An 11840-nucleotide genomic window follows, 5' to 3' on the forward strand; every position below is an offset into this window, starting at 1 on the left:
TTGCTACATATGAATTCACAGATCCTTGTCACTGCCCTGTAAGTAGATGTGATCATTCTTCCCATTTCACACCTGGGGAAACTGAGGCACAGAGGTGCTCAGTAATCTCCTTAGAATCACAATTAGTATGTAGGGAAGCCAGGATTCCAACAAAGATAGATTGGCTCCCGGCCCTGTGGGATGCACGTCATGTACCACTCATCTCTACTAAAAATACAAAAAATTAGCTGGGCATGGTGGCACGCACCTGTAGTCCCAGCTACTTGGGAGGAGAAAGACAGATTCTCCTGAGGCAGGAGAATCACTTGAACCCAGGAGGCAGAGGTTGCAGTGAGCCGAGATCACGCCACTGCACTCCAGCCTGGCGACAGAGCAAGACTCTGTCTCAGAAAAATAAATTAATTAAATAAAAGTATACAAAATTGATGGGATTAGAAAAATCACTATTTGGCAACTAGATTTGAACCAAACCAAATGTATCAAATTTAATCTGTGGATGTGTAGTTTCCAGTATTTAGTGTAAAATCTCTGATGATTAGACCACTGGGTTGATGGAGTTAACTGTATTTTTTAATTGTCCTGGTAATTCTCCATCAGTCCCAAGAAGACTCTAAACAGAAAAGAAAATTAATTTCCTGTATTAGCATGCTTAAAGACACTCCCATCAGCACCATGACAGTTTACAAATGCCATGGCAACACCAGGAAGTTACCCTATATGATCTAAAAGGGGGAGGAACTCTCAGTTCCGGGAATTGCCGACCCGTTTCCTGGAAAACTCATGAATAGCCCACCCCTTGTTTAGCATATAATCAAGAAATAACTACAAGTGTACTCAATCAAGCAGCCCATGCCACTGTTCTCCCTGTGGAGTAGCTATTCTTTATTCTTTTACTTTCCTAATCAACTTGCTTTCACTTAAAAAACAAATTACTTTCCCACAAGTCTCTTAGGGTCTGCTCCACAAATAGGTAAAACTGACTGTGTTTGTATTTCCAGATGGTGTAATTGTCTCCCATCTTTCCCATTTGGGCCTAGAACATTCTTTTGACAGGTTCTGCCCCTGTAAAGGGAGCTGTTTGACATTTGCCTCTTTGATCGAGAAATAAGAGTTCTGACACCATCCCTGCTCTATGATCAGCACCAAGCTAGGTACATTTCAAATTTTCTGATCTTCACGAGAACACTTGTGCATCGCGTATGTTAATGTCCATTGAATAGCTAAGGCTCAGAGAGGTTAAGTAAACTCCCCATGTCACACAGCTGGGAAATGGCTCCTCTAGACTTAAAACCTGGTGAGGTTAACAACTTTAAAATCTAGGGTTTTTTTGGCCGGGCACGGTGGCTCACGCCTGTAATTCCAGCACTTTGGGAGGCCAAGGTGGATGGATAACCAGCACTTTGGGAGGCCAAGGCGGATGGTCAGGAGTTCGAGAGCAGCCTGGCCAACATGGCGAAACCCCATCTGTACTAAAAATACGAAAATTAGCTGGGCATGGTGGCAGGTGCTTATAATCCCAGCTACTTGGGAGGCTGAGGCAGGAGAATTGCTTGAACCTGGGGGGCGGAGGTTGCAGTGAGCTGAGATCACGCCACTTCATTTCAGCCTGGGCGAAAGAGTGAAATTCCATATCAAAAAATAAAATAAAATCTAGGTTTTTTTCCTGCTATATCAGCATGAAGTTTAAGGGGTATGGAATTCACAGGTGTTTCATTAGCAAGAAAGCGCATTGGGGATTTAGGTTTGAAAGTCAACCAACCAGAGTAAAATTTCTTACAGTTACAGTAAACTTTACATCCCTTAAATTATCTGTAAAGTACACCATAAACACATAGTTTCATCTCTCATTAACCCATTTATGCCAGAGGTTGCAAATTTTTTTGTGAAAAATCAGACCTTGGCGATGACCTTAAGCAGTGGGATATCAATAACTCCCACAAGCTTAGCGTTCCACTAATGGAACACTAGGCATAAATGGGTTTTAATCCACATAGGATTCCTTCCGGTGTTGGAAAAACTTTCTGCTCTAGTGGGTGAAAACAACCTAAAGTAGTTGGCTCACATCTAGGGGCCATGTCACATGAAAAATGCACTTCCTCAGATGCTAGAACCACACCGAGGACATCAGGAGCTCACATTTTGAGATGTGCATGAGAAATAAGGCAAGAGGTGGATCTCATTTCTCATCTTGCTGTTCTCATCGAGTGAGGATGTTGGAATCACCTGGCCTACATCCTGCCATATGCATCTTTCCACTCCAAGCATGGATGGTTGGATGTGCCTGGGTTAAGCGTGCATATAATGCAACCTCACTCCATCCCCTGTGTAAGTAGTTTCCCCATAAATAATTCCTACTGTCTAGGGGAGCAGTACCTGGTCTGTAGAATCCCTGCTACAAATGTTGAGGAATTCCTTTGATCTCTCCATTTCCTCCTTCATTTTTTTTCCTTTCTCTCTTTTTATTTTTCCCTTCCTCTCTCAAAAAAAAAATTATTTGGACATCACAAAAGCCAATTGGACTGAATTCCATATATATTATTGTGTACTGTTTTCCCACAAATATCCTTGGAAATTTTGTTGAAGCTAAAATATGGAGTCAGCCTTGAGGGAGACAGAATAGGGACCAGAAAGGTGTCATAACAAGCTACGAGCACTGAGCAGCGTGTGTTACTGATGACAATCACAATAGCCCCGAGTCACTAAGCACCTACCCTGTGACAGGCACTGTATGACCCGGTAATCTAGAAGAACTTGGAGAGGAGGATTTACAACTCGGCACAAGTCCTGGGAAATTTGCCTAGCTTTATTGGTTACCATAAATGGTGGTTGTAAACATTACAACTAGGACAACCAGGTAAAAGGAAATATTTAATGAGTGCCTATTAAGATCTATAAGCCAAGCATCATGAGTACAGGGCAAACCAAAATAAACATGTCCCTGCTCTTACACCATCTATATCCTACTACGGAGGATGGGGAAGAACAAGGGGAGGAAATGTCAATCAAATAATCACAGAAATGCATATAAACTTGCTATTGTGGTGAGCCACATAGAGTTCCACCACGTTGGCCAGGATGGTCTCGATCTCTTGACCTTGTGATCTGCCCACATCGGCCTCCCAATGTGCTGAGATTACAGTCATGCTGTCAGGAAGAATTAATTCTTTATAATTTATGTCTATTTATGTCAGTGAGAGCTTGCAGATTCTTATATTTTTGAATGGGTTATAATTTTTACACTGTCATTATTCATTTTGATATTTTGATTGCCCCAGATTTGGCTAATGGGAGGCTCTTTAAATAGGTTCCTGTGCATTGTTGCTGGTTTTTTGTTTGTTTGTTTTGACATGTTGTTATCATTTTTGAGCACTTCCTGTTTTCTGGAACAATAAGATATTCCAGGCTGATCTTGTACTTTACCTGCCCCACCCTGGAATCATCTGTTTCTTCAAGAAGTCCTACTTTGTTTCAGTAGAAAAGAACATTTAGAAATCGAGATTTTGGCTCCTGGTGCTCGTTGCTACTGGGATGTTACTGCTTCTAGGCAAGCTCAGCATTCAGAGTTAGGATGTGCGTGTGTGTGTGTGTGTGTGTGTGTGTGTGTGTGTGTAGAAAGAGAAAGAGAGGACAAAACCAAAGTAGTAAAATGCAAACGCTTGAAGAATCTGGGTGAATGGTATATGGGAATTATTTGTACCGTTCATGTAACTTTTCTGAAATTATGTCAAAATAATTTAAAAGAAAAATAGTCTTCCATCTCAAAAAAAAAAAAGAAAAGAAAAATAGGCAGTGTATCGAGGTGGTTAAGAACTGGGTGCAGGCCAGGCACAGTGGCTCATGCCTGAAATCCCAGCAATTTGGGAGGTCAAAGCGGGTGGATCACCTGAGGTCAAGAGTTCGGGACCAGCCTGGCCAACATGGTGAAACCCTGCCTCTACTAAAAATACAAAAAAAAATTAGCTGGGCGTGGTGGTGTGTGCCTGTAATCCCAGCTACTCGGGAGGCTGAGGCAGGAGAATTGCTTGAACCCAGGAGGCAGAGGTTGCAGTGAGCCAAGATCCCTCCATTGCACTCCAGCCTGGCAACAAGAGTAAAATTCTGTCTCAAGAAGAAAAAAAAAAGAACAGAGTGCTGGAAGCAGATAGATTGGGTTTGAATCCCAGCTCCTCCGCTGTGTGGCATTGGGGGAAGTGATTCTGACCTCTCTGTGCTTGGGTTTTCTCATTTATGAAACAGAAATAATGATCAAAACATATTTCATAGAGTTGTTGAGAGAATAAATGGAAACAATGCACTAAAACTCTTAGAAGCTGTCTGGTACATGACGAACTCTCAGTAAATAGCAGGTATTTAAAGATGTACTAGCATTTAACAGTTGTGGGATGAGATGCACCATCTCATATTTCTGGCTTCCGTGAAAAAACAGAGGTCCTGGTCTGTGTGGCCCCTGAGCCCACAAAGCCATCAGCTGGAGCCAGTCCTTTCTGGGGCAGGGCCTGAGCTTTGGTCCCCAACACTGAGTCCTGACTCAGCCTCTACTCTTGGTAGCACCTGGCACACCTCATTTTCAACATCTATTTTGCACATTCTAGAAATCTATGAATTTTTTTCCTTTGGTTTTTAGGTCACCTCACTGCATTTCTCTAAAAAGCTGAAATGCACACATATCTGATTAGGGCCACTAATCTATTTTGAGTATTTTAGTCCTTTTCTATAATCTGTCCCAACAATTTCTCCCATGGCCTTGCCAAATCTCTGGGAATCTTCTCATTTTTCAATTAGGCTTAGAGAAGTTAAGTATCTTGCTCAGGGAAATGCAGCAAGCAGGCTTGGGCTGAAACCCCAGTCTGTCTGACTTCATAGTTCTTGCTCATTTCCCTGTGCTTCTTGGTGCTCGAAGAACCTAAATGGGTCAGTCAATGAATCTATCAGCAAGTATTTAGGAGAAAGCTATTGGTTGAAAGCCAAGGTGCCATTTTATGATTTGGCCTAATTTGTTGAGCTTTACCTAATCTCCTGGGTTGGACGTTGACCTAATAAGTGATTAATATCACTTACGCTTCTCCACGATTGTTTTGTCCTCTAGAACCTCCTTTATCAGCAATAAAATATTTGCAGAACGCTTAGTCATCAGGATGCCTTGCACCTGAGCTTTTCAAGTAGCATCAACTCCCAAGTACCAATGCTTTAGAATTAATTAGAAGATTTGCACAGAGGAAACTTTCTCCTCCCGAATCTGTTGTGCTTTCATAAAAATGGGTGTGCAATATATTTTGCACGCATTGAGCAGAAAGGTAAAGTGATGAGGATGTCCCATATTGTGGGAGAAAAGAGATCAGGAAGACAAAATAAATATGAAGCTGAGAGTTGATGACATACTTGAAAAAGAAATGCTTTGCTTTTTCATCTGCATTTGTTTTCTTTTTAGTAAACCAATTTTCCCCCTTCATTTTATGTATTGTTAATGCTTTTTCTCCGTTACGATTGGCCCAGATCTCTCTACACCAGGTGAAATCTACTGGGGCCAGTAGCTGTCCTCTGGATTGTGCCAACACCAATTGATTGATGACAATTGCCTGAAACACAGTATCGAGAAACATTCTAAAGTTGAGTCCAAGCATGGCAGGAAAGATCATGATCAATAGGCCAAGGGTGCCGGAAAAGAGATGTTCAGCCTGTGTTTCATCCAATATACAATATATTCTGGAGACCAAACTTGTAGTAGGATAGTGCAAAAGTAATGGCAAAAACCACAATCGCTTTTGCACCAACCTAATAGATCTGTAATAAGGATAACTTACATTGATTAAGGGCTGACTGTGTGCTTGGCACTATATTAAGTGTATTACATTGATTTTTTTTCAGCATTTTATTAAGGATGCTTATGTATAATCACAAGTTATACACAAGATGAATTTTCAAGGTACACAGACAAGTAATTTTTATTACTGGTAATACGTATGTTTACAATTATCTTCTGGTAATACTAGTTATTTCTAAAGTTCTGGTGCTACTGTAAAACTTACTTGTAAATCAATTGGTTCAAGTTTTAAAAGATGATCCCTAAGTAAAATAACAAGTGAATGATATTTTATGAGGCAAACAAAGCTTTGTGTAAATTCCTCCCTTTAAGTGTGGCAGAGCCTGTGGCTGGATTCTAACCAATAGAGTATGTCGAAGGTGATGAGATATCACTTGGTGATTACGTGAGAAAAGATTGTAATAGTCATCTGTTTTGATGAAGCAGGTGACTGTGTTGGGGAGGCCCTCGTGGCAGGAAACAGAGGGCAGCCTTTTTTTTTTTTTTTTGAGACAGAGTCTGGCTCTATTACCCAGGCTCACTGCAACCTCCGCCTCCCGGGTTCAAGAGATTCTCCCGCCTCAGCCTCCCAAGTAGCTGGGATTACAGGTGCTTGCCACCACACCCAGCTAATTTTTGTATTTTTAATAGAGATGGGGTTTCACTATGTTACCCAGGCTGGCCTCCAACTCCTGACCTCAAATGATCTGCCCGCCTTATAGAGAAACAATGTAGCTGGATCAGAAATAGAGAAACAGAACAAAAGAACAAAACAAGTATGCTTCCACTGTATTCTTAATAAGATTTCCAACACTAATTCCATCTTTTTTTTTTTTTTTTTAACTTAGAGCTTCCGGAAAAAGAAGCTGAGTCTGACTTTGGACAAACATTAAGTCAATTTGCCAAATCTTTCCAAGGTTCACTAGCGAGTGACCTGGAAAAAAATTCATATTAAGACTTTAAGAGTGTAGAAATGCCGGAAGAGCTTAAAATAGTTAACTCATCAACTAACCTAGAATGAATTTAGGATAAGCTATTCTAGCATACTTTTTGTTGGAAACAGAAAAAACAAAAAATTAGAAAACAACTTCATTTGAAGACACAACAATTCAACTGTAAGGGTCAATATCAAACTTCTTAGGTAATAAATGCTTATGGCAGTTATTCCTATTTTGGCAGATCCAATGAAATAACATTTTATCTCCAAATTTCTGAATGACTTTCATCAAGAGATCTTGGAATTGTTACAATGATCTTCTAAATTGAACTGGGTAACTTGCCTTCTTCCCTATTTTCAAAAGTTTTTAGATTATCAGTACTATAAAATTAGTTGTAAAACTCACCTATAAAAGTATACTGGTATGAAAAGGACTGGCTACATAATTTGCGGGGCCAAGTACAAAATTAAAAGGAGGGCTTCTTATTAATATATACTATAATTAATTCTATAATATATGTTAATATATAGTTAATAATATATTACTATATTTTAATAATATAATTAACATAGTTGATAATATAACATATATTATAATTTATATATGATAATATAACATATTAATAATTTTAAGGCCAGGTGTGGTGGCTCACACTTGTAATCTCAGCACTTTGGGAGGCCGAGGCTGGAGGATCACCTGAGACCAGGAATTCCAGACCACCCTGGGCAACATGGCAAGACCTCATCTCTACAAAAACTTTTTTAAAAAATTAGCCAAGTGTAGTGGTGCACACCTGTGGTCCCAGCTACTAGGGAGACTGAGGTGAGAGGATCACTTGAGCCCAGGAGTTTGAGGCTACAGTGAGCTGTGATCATGTCACTGGACTGTAGCCTAGGGGACAGAGTGAGACCTTGTCTCAAGAAAGAAAAAGAAAGAAAGAAAGAAAGAAAGAAAGAAAGAAAGAAAGAAAGAAAGAAAGAAAGAAAGAAAGAAAGAAAGAGAAAGAAAGGAAGGAGGAAGAAAGGGAAGAAAGAAAGAAAGACAAGAAAAGAAAGAAAGAAAGAAAGAAAGAAAGAAAGAAAGAAAGAAAGAAAGAAAGAAAGAAAGAAAAAGAATTTTAAGATAGTAGGAGCAAAGATGTAAACCCAAAGCCAGCAAAGAATTAAACCCTGAGCAAGGTACTTCTAAGCATGGGGCCACCATGTGACTACCCAGCTCAGGTCCCCACCCATGGAGCCAGCTCTGGCACAGGCCTGCAGATGTTTGCCACCACTTCAGTTCCTTCATGGTTACTGGTTTATTTAGATTTTCTTCTACTTTCTGTGTCAGTTTAAGTAATTTACATTTTTTTCTAGAAAATTCTCAATCTCACTTAGACTTATAAACTTATTGGCACATAGTTGCTAACTGTATTCACTTATGATTTTTTAAAACATCTACTATAATTGTAGAAGTTTTTGCTTTATTCTTAGGATTATTTTTATGCTCTCTGTATCTCAACAAAAGCCTGTTTTTAGTTTTTTCAAAGAACAAAGGTTTGGTTTTTCTTTTTCCATATCATTAGTTGATGCTTTGATTTCTATTTCTTTTTTTTTTTACTTCTATTTTCTTTTTGTTTATCCTTCTTTTTAATGCTGGATTTCTATCACCTTCGAATTAAAAGTAGGGCTTGAGTGATGGGTGCACAAAAATCTCACAAATCACCATTAAAGAACTTACTCATGTAACAAAATACTACCTGTTCCCCAAAAACCTATAGAAATAAAAAATAATAAATTAAAATATAAATAGGGCTTGGAACATTTCTCTTTATATATTACTTGTTTAAAAGACATACTTTTAGTTCCAAAATTATGGATGCAAATCATATGAATTAGGAAGGATCAAGAGCCTGACAATGAGAGAAGACATTAACAGTTCCAGCCACAGCTGTTCATGATAAGCTGTCCACAACATGTTGCCACAGCTTCCAAATTCATACAGACCCATTCCAGGGGATAAGCGCCATTAACCTCACAATTGCTAGCGCACATGAATATTGCTTGGGGCAAAAACTTCACTGTAAATATAAACGAAAAATAAATTTAAGAAAATAATCATCTTAAAAAGCTTGATGTGAATTATTGAATTCACAGCTGTGAGTGGTGAACTGCCAATAAAACTTCATTTACAAAAACAGGTGGTTAGCCATCGTTTGCCAATTGGATTTTTAAAATATCACATAAAAATATTTACCCTAACAGTACTGAGTTTTTTGGCACTCTGCTAAATTTTGCCCCCAGAATGAGCGCCTCGCTGGCTCTGGTGAGACAGCTGCACAGGCAGCTGGGAGATCGCTGAGTTCCACCAAACGCCACCTTGCGACTTAAATGATTCTAATCCCAACCTCAGCAAAATGCCGCAAGATCATGGGCTTTGAGACTCATTCCCAAACCTTTAAATGGCAAAGATGTGAAACAGAAAAACAGAGTGATTTGAGTTGGAAAAAAAAAAAAAAAAAAACTCACTCATTCATGTAACCATAACATCTATTTCTTCAGTGAACATTTGCAGAGCATTTACCACCAGCCACTCACTGTGCTAAGCACATTACATTGTTATCTCTTGTAATTTCCACAGCAACCGTATCAAACAGGTGCTCCTGTTATTCCCATATTTTAAAAATCAATGCTTGGAGATGTTAGTTGGCTAGAAAGTGGCAGATCTGGGCTTCAAAGTCAAGGTTTCCTTAGGCTATACTCTCAACAGGTACTCCATCAAATGGCTTGTGACTCTATTAACTAAGCAAGATGCTTTATTCTGCAAGTCTTCATTTCTCCACAAAATCAAAAAGCATATCCTTCACCATTCTTCTTCTATACTCACCAGAATACAGGAAGATAAAATGTAGCCATTTGGTGTAGATACAACATGAGGTACTTATATTAGTTTTCTGCTGCTACACAAGGAATTACTAACGACTTAATAACTTAGAAGAATGTATCATATACAACAGGGGTCACCAACCCCCAGGGTGCAGACCAGTACCAGTCTGTGGCCTGTAAGGAACCGGCCACATGGCAGGAGATGAGCTGCAGGCAAGCAAGCATCACCACCTGAGCTCCGCCTCCTGTCAGATCAGGGCGGCATTAGATTCTCATAGGAGCATGAACCCTATTGTGAACTCCACATGTGAGGGATCTAGGTTGTCGCTCCTCGTGAGAATCTAACTAATGCCTGATGATCTGAGGTGAACTGTTTCATTCTAAAACCATCCCCCACCACCCCACCATTTGTGGAAAAACTGTCTTCTATGAAACAAGTCCCTGGTGCCAAAAAGGCTGGGGACCACTGGTCTACAACTTCTGAGGGCCAGGAATTTGGGTGTGGCTTAGCTGGCTAGTTCTGGCTGGGAATCTCTCATGAGGTTGCCACCTAGGTGTCTGCGTGAGCCGCTTTCATCTGAAAGCTCAACCGAGGCTGGAAAATGCTCTTGCAAGATGCATCACTCAGGTGACAGAAAAGTTGCTGACTGCTGTTCTGGGAGCCTTAGTTCCTCACCACATGGACCTCTCCATGGGGCTGCCAGAGCTTACTCACAACACAACTGACTTCCCCAGAGAGACAGATGAAAGAAAGAAAAGCATTCCCTCCAGACCAGGGTGTCTGAACCTCAGCACTAGTGGCATTTAGGGCCAGATAATTTTTCATCGTAGGGGAGCTGTCCTGCGCACTGTAGAATATTTAGCAGCATTCCTGGCCTCTACCTACTAGATTCCAATAGCACCCTCTTTCAGATGTGACTACCGAAGATGTTACCAAACATTGTCAGATGTCCCCTGGGGGATGATATCACCCTCAGTTGGAAACTACTATTCTAGATTCCTCTTTCACTAAAATTTTTCTCTGCTGGGCTATGTTAAAGTATCCTGCAAACTCCACTTATTGAAATGGGAATTTTAAAAGCATGTGTTCATTCCACAAACATGTATTGTCTCTTTGGAGACCTACATACACAACATAAAAAATGCCTACCCTGGCAGTCATGAACTTTCCAAGATATGTGGGAATGGGTTACTAATTGTTGGAGATTAAAATCTGCACTATGGATTAGCAATGGAACAAAGAATTGGCTTGCTGGGCCAGATTATGAACGATGGGAGCAATTGGGTTCATTTTAACAAAAGGGTACAGTTTACAGAATGCATTCCATTTACCCAATTCAGAAGGAATTTTACCTGTCTTTGAAGCAAAGCTTAAGGAATGTATAAATTTCCATTCCAGTGTTGACACTGCTTTGGGGATCAACTCATTACTAAAATATTTGCCTTGCAATTCAGACAGTTCCCATGGATCTTGTATCACCAGTCAGAAAGTCAATTGAGAAAAATGACTTGTGGTCATGATATTACTGCTCAAACCATGTTGTTGGTAATTCAGTTTTAATAATGGCTTTGGGAAACACGTTTGCCTCAACAAGTTAATGTATTTTTATTTATTATTAAATAACAAGGAGTCTGTTGATTAATGGGATGTGTGTGTTAGGGGAGAAAAAAACAGGGTCTTTCATCTGCCCACCACTAAAGCAATTCATTTGAATACATCGATGGAAATCATTCCAATTTCTAGTAGTTTCTGACAACTTAGAGAAAGGTAAAGTGCCAAGCTGAGTAATAAGGGCTACACACTCAGTACAGATGTTGACATAAATTTTGAACACTGTGAGAGCTGGTGCTCACATAGTCTTGTTCTCAGCTACTTTGCTAGAAGCTAGCCTAATGCCTGGCACATAGTAGATGCTCAAAAATCTTAGCCGAATAATGAATGTTCTTTAAAAGTTCATTCATCTCAGTTCCTAGAAGACTCACAAGAAATGAAATTCTGGAATAGATTTATATCCTGTTTCTTACCCTCCACCATGTTCCAAATAATCTCTTCACACCTTTTGCTATAAATACCTGAATCATCAGCTCATTCTTTGACTGTGAGAATTGATTAGATTTTGCGCTGTGATTGAATTTCGATGCCTCTGCAGAGCTGGCCCAGTGCTTGACTCATACAGCTCATGTAAGGATGAATGGTGAGCCTGCCAAATTCTACCAAGCTCAAGGGGAATTTTTTAT

The sequence above is a fragment of the Hylobates moloch genome, unplaced genomic scaffold, assembly GCF_009828535.3.
Source record: "Hylobates moloch isolate HMO894 unplaced genomic scaffold, HMol_V3 SCAFFOLD_21, whole genome shotgun sequence".
Classification (NCBI taxonomy): domain Eukaryota; kingdom Metazoa; phylum Chordata; class Mammalia; order Primates; family Hylobatidae; genus Hylobates; species Hylobates moloch.